Raw genomic sequence first — 12886 nt, forward strand, 5'->3', positions numbered from 1 at the left:
GTAAAGAAAGACTCTTATTATGACTCAAATCCAGATGTAGTAAAATAAAATAGCAATAAACTGAATTACATGATATTTGGAAACTTACCTTTGAATGAAAAATTTAAAAAAAAATTATCAAAGTTAAAATATGTGTGAGGTGTAAATGGAAAGAAACTTTCAGTTCAGTTCAGTCACTCAGTCATGTCCAACTCTTTGCAACTCCATTGACTGCAGTATTCTAGGCCTCTCTGTTTATCACCAACTCCCAGAGTTTACTCAGACTCATGTCCATTGAGTAGGTGATACCATCCACCATCTCATCCTCTGTTGTCCCCTTCTCCTCCTGCCCCCAATCCCTCCCAGCATCAGGGTCTTTTCCAATGAGTCAGTTCTTCACATCAGCTGGCCAAAGTATTGGAGTTTCAGCATCAGTCCTTCCAATGAATATTCAGGACCGATTGCTTTTAGGATGGACTGATCAGATCTCCTTGCAGTCCAAGGGACTCTCAAGAGTCTTCTCCAACATCACAGTTCAAAAGCATCAATTCTTCAGTGCTAGGCTTTCTTTATAGTCCAACTTTCACATCCATACATGACTACTGGAAAAACCATAGCTTTGACTAGATGGACATTTGTTGGCAAACTAATATCTCTGGTTTTTGATATGCCATCAGAATGGTCATAACTTTGCTTCCAGTGAGTAAGCATCTTTTAATTTCATGGCTGAAGTCACCATCTTCAGTGATTTTGGAGCCCCCAAAACAAAGTCTGTCACTGTTTCCACGTCTATTTGCCATGAAATGATGGGACCAGATGCCATGATCTTAATTTTCTGAATGTTGAGTTTAACGAACTTTGGCAGGTGGTAAAAATGAGTACTAATTTTTCTGGGAGGGCTTTCTGGGATGAAAATAACATGTCTTGATGGTACAGGGAGGGCTAGGGAGGAGGGTTCGGGATGGGGAATGCGTGTATACCTGTGGCGGATTCACGTTGATATATGGCAAAACCAATACAATATTGTAAAGTTAAAAAAAAAGAAAAATGAAAAATTCAAAATAAAAAAAAATACAAAAAATATATATTTAATTGAGGAGGTGATTGTGAAACTCTGAAAATACTAAAAACTATTAAACTGTATACATTGAATTGAGTGGTTGAGATGTAAGTGAATTGTATCTCAATAAAGCTGTTATTTAAAAAGAGAGGAAAGTATTAATTTTCCAAAGAAGAAAATTGTTATGCCTCTACTTAACCAAGTGATTAAATTTAATATCAATGACCTAGAATATGTCTTCTAGAGTTACTGCTGCATCACTGGAACATCCAATAGGCAATATAAATGAACCCTGCTCTGTATTCAGGCCCTTTTGAGATCTAATAAGTGGTTGGTGAGGCTTCCCTCGTGGCTCGGATGCTAAACAATAAGTCACTTGCTTATGTTTATTTGTACAACCAACTCCGTACATGTGAAATAACAGTATTTTCACTCCTGGTAGCTTGAAACAGTCTCTCAGATGTAATTAAAAGATTTCAAATGTCTATTTCTGTACTTTGATGATTCATGGTGAAAACTTTCCAAACTCAAAAATAAGGAGTTGATAGGTTAGATAAGTGGGATAGATAGACAGGTAAATGATAAATAAATAGATTATGATAGATAAAGATAAATTCTTCTTAAATGGTAGCTGTGCACAATTAAGATTATGATCCAGACGATTTCACTAACCTTAGGGCATTATTGATAATATGTATAGAGAAGAAGCAAAAAGAAATTCTTCTAACATTAATACTCAATTTGTGAGCTTACAGAAAATTCAAAACAGGGAAAAAAACCTCATCCTTTTTACAAAATGATAGTTAAATTCTTATGTAAAAGAAAATTTCAGTTCTATCTGCAGCAAAACAAAATAAAACTTCACTGGAATTTTAAAGATTAGAAAGTATTGAGTATATGAAAATGCTAACTAGTGTAGTAAAGGTAAAAACATCATCAGATTTTTACCTCAAATATAGAAAAAAAAAGTTGTGACACTGATACTACATATTAAGTTACCATCTCTCCACTCGAGATGCTTTACTACTGTAAGTGTAGAGTTATTTCAGCTGTCTGAAATAGATTCTGCGGATGTTCTGGAATGAAATCTTGTCAATAGACTACATTTTTCACCCCATAATGAGGGACCTCAAATCAGGTCTCTCAAATCAGAGAAAGAAAATATATCTTGAAGAATTCACATAATTATAGATGATCAAATATTACTGAAGGATCTGTCTGTCTGAGATGGGTATGCTAAAATTTTCTGTTTCCCAAGCTGGCATTTATCTGACCTTAATAATAAAAACAAAACAAAAGACTTTGTTACTGTAGTTTAAGAACTAAATTCATACAAAGATGCAGATATTTGCAGGTATATCTCATATAAAAATGCAAAAATAAGTACATGTACAGGTTGAGAACAACAAATAGAGTAATAGTTTAAATAAGAGGTTGTCATGGAAGCCTAAGTAATCTCTAGCATTGGTGAGTGAGCAACTGAAGGGATTTCATTTTCTATATTAGTGAATAAAGAAAAAAATCTAAATATTTTTATATTGTAGAATGAAAAGAGTACTTCATAGCTTTGTTCTGACTGTTTCAAAGCTTTGGGAGAATGCCATGGCACCTTCCCCAGCATCCCTTGCTGATAATTCTATTTTCATCTCCATCAATGGGGCCTTCATCTTAGGTAATACCATCTGACACTGATTTGGATCACTTTGATTCATGTAATGTGTGTGGATTCAGTCGCTTCTGACTTTTTGCGGCCCCATGGATTATAGCCCACCAGGCTCCTCTGCCCCTGAAAATTTTCAGGCAAGAATACTGGAGTGGGGTCCCCTTCCCTAATCCAGTGGATTTTCCCTACCCAGGGGTCAGACTCTCAGCTCTTTTATCTCCTGCCTTGGCAGGTGGATTCTTTACCACTAGCATTACCTGGGAAGACCTTTTTTTTTTTTTTTCAGGTCATACTGGAGAGCAAATCAAAATTTGTTAATTCTGGAACTTCATATTCATCCTTTTTTTAGAATATTTGATGAATTTAAAAACTTTTTTTTTTCTTTGAACTTCCATAAAAATAAGTTCAGGATAGTGTTGAATTTAATTACATATTTTATTATTTTTCTTTTATAGATTATATGAAATAACCTACTTATATTTATCTATAAAACCTTAAAAAACATGTGTTCTTATAAAAGCACCACATTACTAGTACTTAACCTGCTATAATTCCTGGTGCTATGTTCTTGGTAGTCTTTATATGAGTAAATGAGAGAAAAGTTTATGTTAAGCACCCTAAATCACTCACTGTTCTGTACTTTTCTACTCTCGATGAGACTTAAAATAGATCTTATTAGAGTGAGTCACTGTGATCTTCAAAAAGTCATTTCCAAAAATAATAGATGCATGTTTAAATTCTCTTACTGTGTTAATATTATTTTAAAAGTAAGGATTAAAATTATAATTACCAATGATTGATGCTATTATAATAAGACATAATATATTTGCAACTTGGTTTTAATAAAGAATTATTTTGATAAAATTGTGCAATTTTTGGAATAGAATTTTAAAACTTTAACATGAAAATCACACAAACACATTAAATGAAACTTTGTACACTATATGGAAAAAAACTTTTAAGACTCAGAAAATGATAAAGATATAAATTTTATTTATAATAATTTAGATGTTAATGGTTCAAATACTATAGTTGTAAACATAAAGCAGATTTATTTTGACCATATGAAACAGTTAATGAGCTTGTCCTATTACTGTCAGTTTATATTTCAATGACAAGTGAAAAAGATCAACTGAAATATTTTCTCCATGAATGCCCCAATCGTTTTGGGCATTTAAGCTATAAGATTCATAATATTGTTTCATATATTTTATATGATAACTAACTATGGAAAAGACATAATTTAAATAATCATCACATTATTTCCTAAGCAACTGGATTCTCAGAAATGTTTAGCTTGTTTGTTACTTATGCAGAAGAACATCTATGAATCACTCCATTTGAGGATATATATAGCTTTCATGCCAGGTCACGTCGTATCAAACTCTGTCAAATGGATAAGCACAAGAAAGGCTAATTATACCTATTTAGAGTTTGTTTTGTGTATGGTGTTAGAGAATACATTAATTTCATTCTTTTACATAGAATTGTCCACTTTTCCCAGCACCACTTATTGAAGAGATTATCTTTTCTCCATTGCATATTCTTGCCCTCTTTGTCATTGATCAAATGACATGTGTGGGTTTATTTCTGGGCTTTCTATACTGTTCCATTGATCTATATTTCTGCATCAGTGCATTTTCAACTAACCCTATGTGTCACTGCAAAAAAAAAAAAAAAAAAAAAACTCAGTTTCTCTCATTCAAGTGGGGCAGTTTATAATAGATTCAGTATTAAACTAACAAAAGACAAGTGATAGCAGTTAGACTATCACATTGGGACTTCACTGGGAACATCATGGACTTACACATATTTTATGTCAAAGAGGAAACTTCAAGACCTTTGAAACAAAACTTCTCCTCTTTTCTAAGCCTTGGAGTGGTCAGCTGGTTATTTTACATCATAGAATGAGCTATTGTAAAACCTTTATCAAAACCTCTAGCTTGCTGACTTCTAGTTCTAGACATTTTTCTATTATGCCAATAAATTCAGTAGCTCATTTTCTTTTTAATTTTACTGTTCCAACTATTTCAACTCTTTACCTCATAGTTTGTTGACATAGTATATCTATGAGACTATTTAGATTAACTTTAAAAAATATGCATTTAAATGTTAAAATATATCTATTTTTTGCTTTATGCCCATCCTAGGATAATATTAAGTGCAGTAACAAAGAAGAATAGCAGTCCACTTCTAATTTAGTTTTTAATTCCTAAAATTTACAAATTCAATTAAAATGTTTACTCTTTAGAGTTAAAACCAAAACATAAAATAGTTTTCATATTCCTAAATTTAGTGGCATTTCAGAAGCTCATTTGATTTCTCTGTCCTGAACTCGTTAATGACAATAAAGAAAATCTTATTTTAAATAAGTGAAAGAGAAAAATTACTTTGCATCATATCCATACAATATATTCATGAAAAATATCAAAGTCTTATTTGCCATTAAAATAATTTAAAACACTTATTTTTCATCTAAACTCTTGTTTTCAATTTCATTAAAATTTCAGAACAAGTTAAAGAGACAATGTAGAACTAAAGAGAAATCACAGATTATGAACAGTCTTCCTGGATCTGTGTTCTACTTTTCAATGCTTTTTCAATACTCCTTTACACCATGATTTAACTTTATGAGCCATTATAGTGTTTTAGGTTGATTGACTATGAAGACCCAAGTAACAAATGATACCCATCACTTCACAAACAAATGAGATATTTTAAAACAGAGCTATTCACTACGTTCTTCAAACACTACTACAAGCACCCCAAATTTGGTAATTTTGGTCTTAAGATTCTACCAAGTCATCAAACTATTTCAGAAAGCATCCTCATCTAGCTATATATTTATTTAATAATCTAGTAATTTAACATGACCCATTCATTATATGTCAACATGAAAAGGGAATAAAGAAGCACCAGTTTGGTTATAGTTAACTATGAAGACATTGCTACACTGCATAAGGTCCATCCTGTGAATTCTCAGGCAACCTCTTACCATGTGAAACAAAGATAGTGGAAATTAACACACAATGGTAGGATTTGTATAGAAAATGGAGCAGAAAGAGATTCTTTCAGGACTCAAAAAGGACATAAAGTGATGTTTGGGCCACTGAAGGAAAATTCATTTGGAGGCATAAGAATTAGTCAATTTGGCTAATGCCATAAAAGTAGTTACAATTGCAAATCCCCTAATGATAGGGGAAAAGTTGTGATGACTAAAGTAGAGGCTCTTGTTGTTCAGTTGCCCAGTCTTGTCTGACTCCTTGTGACCTTGTGGACTGCAGTATGCCAGGCCTCCTGGTCCCTCACCATTTCCCAGAGTTTGCCCAAGTTAATGTCCATTGAATTGGTGATGCCATCCAGCCATCTCATCCTTTGATGCCCTCTTCTTCTGCCCTCAATCTTTCCCAGCATCAGGGACTTTTCCAAAGAGTCAGAAGTTTGTATCAGGTGACCAAAATATTGGTGATTCAACTTCAGCAATCTCAAAGTAGAAGTCAGGCAGAAAGTATTTACTATTCAACCTGTAGTATTTTCTACTCAACCTGTAGCTCTTTGAAATTCCATTTCTATTGATTGAGGACAGAATCAGATCTGGTGGAGAAGAAAAAATAGTTACATTTGCAGGTGAATAGAAGCTCCTTCATCCATGGAATTTTCCAGGCAACAGTACTGAAGCGACTTAGCAGCAGCAGCAGCAGCAGAAGAGGTTTTCCTCACTTTCTACTATATCCAATCAGATCAGATCATATCAGTCACTCAGTCATATCCGACTCTTTGTGACCCCATGAATCCCAGCATGCCAGGCCTCCCTGTTCATCACCAGCTCCCAGAGTTCATTCAGACTCACGTCCATCGAGTCAGTGATGCCATCCAGCCATCTCATCCTCTGGCATCCCCTTCTCCTCCTGCCCCCAATCCCTCCCAACATCAGAGTCTTTTCCAATGAGTCAACTCTTTGCATGAGGTGGCCAAAGTACTGGAGTTTCAGCTTTAGCATCATTCGCTCTAAAGAAATCCCAGGGCTGATCTCCTTCAGAATGGATTGGTTGGATCTGCTTGCAGTCCAAGGGACTCTCAAGACTCTTCTCCAACACCACAGTTCAAAAGCATCAATTCTTCAGCTTTCAGATTTCTTCATAGTCCAACTCTCACATCCATACATGACCACAGGAAAAACCATAGCCTTGACTAGACAAACCTTTGTTGGCAAAGTAATATCTCTGCTTTTGAATATGCTATCTAGGTTGGTCATAACTTTCCTTCCAAGGAGTAAGCATCTTTTAACTTCATGGCTGCAGTCACCATCTGCAGTGATTTTGGAGACCAGAAAAATAAAGTCTGACACTGTTTCCACTGTTTCCCCATCTATTGCCCATGAAGTGATGGGACCGGATGCCATGATCTTCATTTTCTGAATGTTGAGCTTTAAGCCAACTTTTTCACTCTTCTCTTTCACTTTCATCAAGAGTCTTTTTAGTTCCTCTTCAATTTCTGTCATAAGGGTGGTGTGATCTGCATATCTGAGGTTATTGATATTTCTCCTGGCAATCTTTATTCCAGCTTGTGTTTCTTCAAGTCCAGGGTTTCTCATGATGTTCTCTGCATATAAGTTAAATAAGCAGGGTGACAATATACAACCTTGACGTACTCCTTTTCCTATTTGGAACCAGTCTGTTGTTCCATGTCCAGTTCTAGCTGTTGCTTCCTGACCTGCATACAAATTTCTCAAGAAGCAGATCAAGTGGTCTGGTATTCCCATCTCTTTCAGAATTTTCCACAGTTTATTATGATCCACACAGTCAAAGGCTTTGGCATAGTCAATAAGGCAGAAATAGATGGTTTTTTTTTTTTTTTTTTTCCTTTAGCCACAGACTTTATTGTTTGAATATTTTCAACTATGACTTTTTTTGACAGACTTTAATTTTACAAAACCTACATTCCATGGGGTTGGGTCACTTCACACCCCATTTGATACCAAATTTTCATGAAGAGGTATTTCCCCCTATCACAAACTGCCTGACTGTTACAGGATTCTTACAGGATTCTCCCTCCCACACAGTATGTTTTTTTTTTTCTGATATGAAATCTAGCTGTAGATTCACTTTTGATTTTAGGATTGCTGCATCCTCAGTGTGAGAATTTAATGTTGACTGGAAATGAAAGTGATCCCTGAAGTCTTCCCTTCTGTCATGACCTTGAGAGTGTGTTCTATAGACTGAGCATGTGTGAACCAGAGGGGTTGCTCTATGGAGAAAGAATTTCTCATACCTTTCCATGAAATAACTTCTCCAGGATGAATTATTTAAAAGTATGCTTGGTGTTGCTCAACCTACTTTGGTATCTTTCAAGAGTCTTCATCTTTGTTCTTGTGTTTATTTTTTTTCAAGGTTTCTTGTGCACATCAACTGAATGGTTGTCAACAGTTATCACAGTCTTAGTGGTTCTCTCTGTGGAGTTGGTTCACATAGATCAATAATTATCGAAGAAGTAGAAGTGGTTGCTTATCCTCTGCTCATGTCCTCTAAGGTCTTTAGAGTTGGGGGCTGTTGCTGGAAACACCCATATTGTGTTTGTAGAGTGAGTTCTGTTAAGTTACATGAGGTCAGGCTAATGACTAAAGGCTTAGTCACAGAGAAAGCACATGTGTGGATCCACATCCACAGGCAGTGCCTGTCTGGACTGCATAGCACAATGCCTGAAGGAACCTCCACATTGATTATGTCACCTCAGGTCAGAACATCTACTGAGGGTCCTACTGGTTTTCTCTCCTGTGCTGGGTTCCCTTGTGTTGTCTAAGGGAAGAGGCACGAGTGAAGTGTTCTCCACAGAGCTGACATTCATAGGGCTTCTCTCCACTGTGGGTTCTCTCATGTTCCCTCAGCTTAGCATATTTATTGAAGGCCTTCCTACACACAGAGCATACATGTGATTTCTCTTTAATGTGGATTCTTTTGTGCACATGAAGCCCTGAACTATGAGTAAAGGCCTTCCCACACTCAAGACATACATGTGGTTTCTCTCCAGCATGGACTTTCTTATGTGAACTAAGGCCAGAGCTTTGAAGAAAGGCTTTGCCGCACTGATGACATTCATATCTCTTCTCTCCTGTGTGAGTTCTCTCATATTGTTTCAAGGAGGAATTTTGATTGAAGACTTTCCCACACAGATGACATTTGAATGGTTTCTCTCCAGTGTGAATCATGCTGTGTCTCCTGAGGCTAGCACATCTACTAAAGGCTTTTCCACACTGATGGCATTCATAGGGCTTCTCTCCTGTGTGAGTTTTCTCATGTACTTTCAGGGAGAATCTTTGATTGAAGACTTTCTCACACAGTTGACATTTGAATGGTTTCTCTCCAGTGTGAATCATCTTATGTCTGCTAAGGCTAGAGCATCTATTAAAAACTTTCCCACACAGAGCACATTCACATGATTTATGTCTAGTGTGAATGTGACCCTGTCCATTGAGGAATGACCCTTGACTAAGTGATTTTCCATGCTGTTTGCTGACATTATGTTTGCTTCTGAAGGGAACTATTGAATATTGAAGTGAAGATGTAGGAGTAACTTCATCTCCCAAATCAGCACATTCAGCAGGATCCCCTTGTGTGTGAGAAACCTGCATTGTCCTTACTGGGGATGTGTGCTTCCAGTAGACACTTTGCATTAATGTCATTTCTTGTTGTCTAAAGAGACTTTCACTGCCTGGACTCTGACCTTGGAAGCCTCCTGCTGCTTGTGTCCACAACTCTTTCCCTTGTTCCAGTTGGAAAACCACATCTGATTTGCTGATCTGATAGCCTACAGAGACCAGATGGGTGACAGTTTCCAGCATCACATTTCTAAACAGGTTTTTCTGGGACTTATCTAGCAGGCTCCACTCTTCCTGGGTGAAGTCGATGGCTACATCTCCAAATGTCACTGATTCCAGGGGCTCCATCCTTAAGCTCAGTCACCAGGAGCCTTTCTCGGGATCTCACTCACAGCCGATCAAGCACTAGGCAGGCCAACCTGGGTGTAGTCCCAGACCAGCACTCGGAAACTGGTGGTGCGTCCAGGGAATACTATGCAGCTTCTTCTCTCCCAGATCCCATGTGAAGAGCTAGAGCTGCGGTTGCTAACAGAGAAAGTCAGAGTCAATTTACAATGGACACCCAGAGGTTCCAAAATCTTGAATATATGACAGGGTTACACTAGAGGAAGGAGCAGCTGTCATTTAATTTTGCTCAGTCTGTGTCTTGTGATCAAATATCTTTAGCCAAAAGCCTAAATTGGAGGAGCGGGTCAAGCCAAATGGATTCTGAGGATTCCATAGCAAGCAACTGATTCCTCTTCCTCCAACCTCCTAAATGGTCCCGCTTCTCTGAACAAATGCCTCCCTCTGTCTGTTTCAGAAATAGATGTTTTTCTGGAACTCTCTTGCTTTTTCCATGATCCAGCAGATGTTGGCAATTTGGTCTCTGGTTCCTCTGCCTTTTCTAAAACCAGCTGGAACATCAGGAAGTTCATGGTTCACCTATTGCTGAAGCCTGGCTTAGAGAATTTTGAGCATTACTTTATTAGCCTGTGAGATGAGTGCAATTGTGCGGTAGTTTGAGCATTCTTTGGCATTGCCTTTCTTTGGGATTGGAAAGAAAACTGACCTTTTCCAGTCCTGTGGCCACTTCTGAGTTTTCCAAATTAGCTGTCATATTGAGTGCAGCACTTTCACAGCGTCATCTTTCAGGATTTGGAATAGCGCAACTGGAATTCCATCACTTCCACTAGCTTTGTTCGTAGTGATGCTTTCTAAGGCCCACTTGACTTCACATTCCAGGATGTCTGGCTCTAGGTCAGTGACCACACCATCATGATTATCTGGGTCATGAAGATCTTTTTGTGCAGTTCTTCCATGTATTCTTGCCATCTCTTCTTAACATCTTCTGCTTCTGTTAGGTCCATACCATTTCTGTCCTTATTGAGCCCATCTTTGCATGAAATGTTCCTTTGGTATCTCTGATTTTCTTGAAGAGATCTCTAGTCTTTCCCATTCTGTGGTTTTCCTCTATTTCTTTGCATTGATCGCTGAAGAAGGCTTTCTTATCTATTCTTGCTAGTCTTTGGAATTCTGCATTCAGATGTTTATATCTTTCCTTTTCTTCTTTGCTTTTCACTTCTCTTCTTTTCACAGCTATTTGTAAGTCCTCCCCAGACAGCCATTTTGTTTTTTTGCATTTCTTTCCCACGGGGATGGTCTTGATCCCTGTCTCCTATACAATGTCACGAACCTCCATCCATAGTTCATCAGGCACTCTATCTATCAGATCTAGTCCCTTAAATCTATTTCTCACTTCCACTGTATAATCATAAGGAATTTGATTTAGGTCATACCTGAATGGCCTAGTGGTTTCCCCTACTTTCTTCAATTTAAGTCTGAATTTGGCAATAAGGAGCTCAGGATCTGAGCCACAGTCAGTTCCTTGTCTTATTTTTGCTGACTGTGTACAGCTTCTCCATCTTTGGCTGCAAAGAATATAATCAATCTCATTTCAGTGTTGACCATCTGATGATGTCCATGTATAGAGTCTTCTCTTGTGTTGTTGGAAGAGGGTGTTTGTTATGACCAGTACATTTTCTTGGCAAAACTGTATTAGTCTTTGCCCTGTTTCATTCCATATTCCAAGGCCAAATTTGCCTGTTACTCTAGGTGTTTCTTGACTTCCTACTTTTGCATTCCAGTCCCCTATAATTAAAGGACATCTTTTTTGCGTGTTAGTTCTAAAAGGTCTTGTAGGTCTTCATAGAACCGTTCAACGTCAGCTTTTTCAGCGTTACTGGTTGGGGCATAGACTTGGATTACTGTGATATTGAATGGTTTGCCTTGAAAATGAACAGAGATCATTCTGTCGTTTTTGAGATTGCATCCAAGTACTGCATTTTGGACTCTTTTGTTCACCATGATGGCTACTCCATTTCTTCTGAGGGATTCCTGCCCACAGTAGTAGGTATAATGGTCATCTGAGTTAAATTCACCCATTCCAGTCCATTTCAGTTCGCTGATTCCTAGAATGTTTACATTCACTCTTGCCATCTCTTGTTTGACCACTTCCAATTTGCCTTAATTCATGGACCTGACATTCCAGGTTCCTATGCAATATTGCTCTTTACAGCATCGGACCTTGCTTCTATCACCAGTCACATCCAAAGCTAGGTATTCTTTTTGCTTTGGCTCCATCCCTTCATTCTTTCTGGATTATTTCTCCACTGACCTCCAGTAGCATATTGGGCACTTACTGCCCTGGGGAGTTTCTCTTTCAGTATCCTATCATTTTGCCTTTTCATACTCTTCATGGGTGGTTTGCCATTCCCTTCTCCAGTGGACTACATTCTGTTAGATCTCTCCACCATGACCCGCCCTTTTTGGGTTGCCACACAGGGCATGGCTTAGTTTCATTGAGTTAGACAAGGCTGTGGTCCTATTGTGATTACATTGACTAGTTTTCTGTGAGTATGGTTTCAATGTGTTTGCCCTCTGATGCCCTCTTGCAACACCTACCGTCTTACTTGGGTTTCTCTTACCTTGGGCATGGGGTATCTCTTCAGGTCTGATCCAGCAAAGCACAGCCATTGCTCCTTACCTTGGACTAGGGGTATCTTCTCACCACCACCCTTCCTTACCTTCAACGTGGGATAGTTACTTTAGGCCCTCCTGCACCCACGCAGGCACGGCTCCTTGGACGTGGGGTTGGTCCTCCCGGCCCACTGCCCCTGGCCTTGGGAGTGGGTTGCTCCTCCCGGCCACCACCTCTGGCCTTGGGCATGGGGGCGTAGGGTAGCTCTTCCCACTGCTGCCCCAGGCCTCCAGCTTAGGAGCATGGGGTAGCTCCTCTGGGCTGCCGCCCCTGACCTCGGACGCGGGGTAGCTCCTCTCAGCCATTCCTGTGCCATCGCAGTCTGGTACTCTCGGCTGCTGCCTCTGACCTTGGACATGGGGTAACTCCTCTTGGCCGCCGCCCTTCGGGCATGGGGTCCTCCTGGCTTCTGCCCCGACCTCGGACGCGGGGTGGCTCCCCTCGGCCGTGCTTAGCGCACCAGTCACAGCCGCCTGCGCCTAGCACGCCGGTTGTAACCATAAATGGACTGAGAGAAGTGCATATGATTGTGGATAAAAGGATCTGAAAATCTTTACAACTATTTCTATT

General features: G+C 38.6%; 1 pseudogene; it reads right to left on the reverse strand.

The window, feature by feature from the left end:
• Positions 1–8457: 8457 nt before the first annotated feature.
• Positions 8458–9645, reverse strand: LOC113905075 (annotated as a pseudogene).
• Positions 9646–12886: the final 3241 nt, after the last annotated feature.

The sequence above is a fragment of the Bos indicus x Bos taurus genome, chromosome 15 (genome assembly GCF_003369695.1).
Source record: "Bos indicus x Bos taurus breed Angus x Brahman F1 hybrid chromosome 15, Bos_hybrid_MaternalHap_v2.0, whole genome shotgun sequence".
NCBI lineage: Eukaryota > Metazoa > Chordata > Mammalia > Artiodactyla > Bovidae > Bos > Bos indicus x Bos taurus.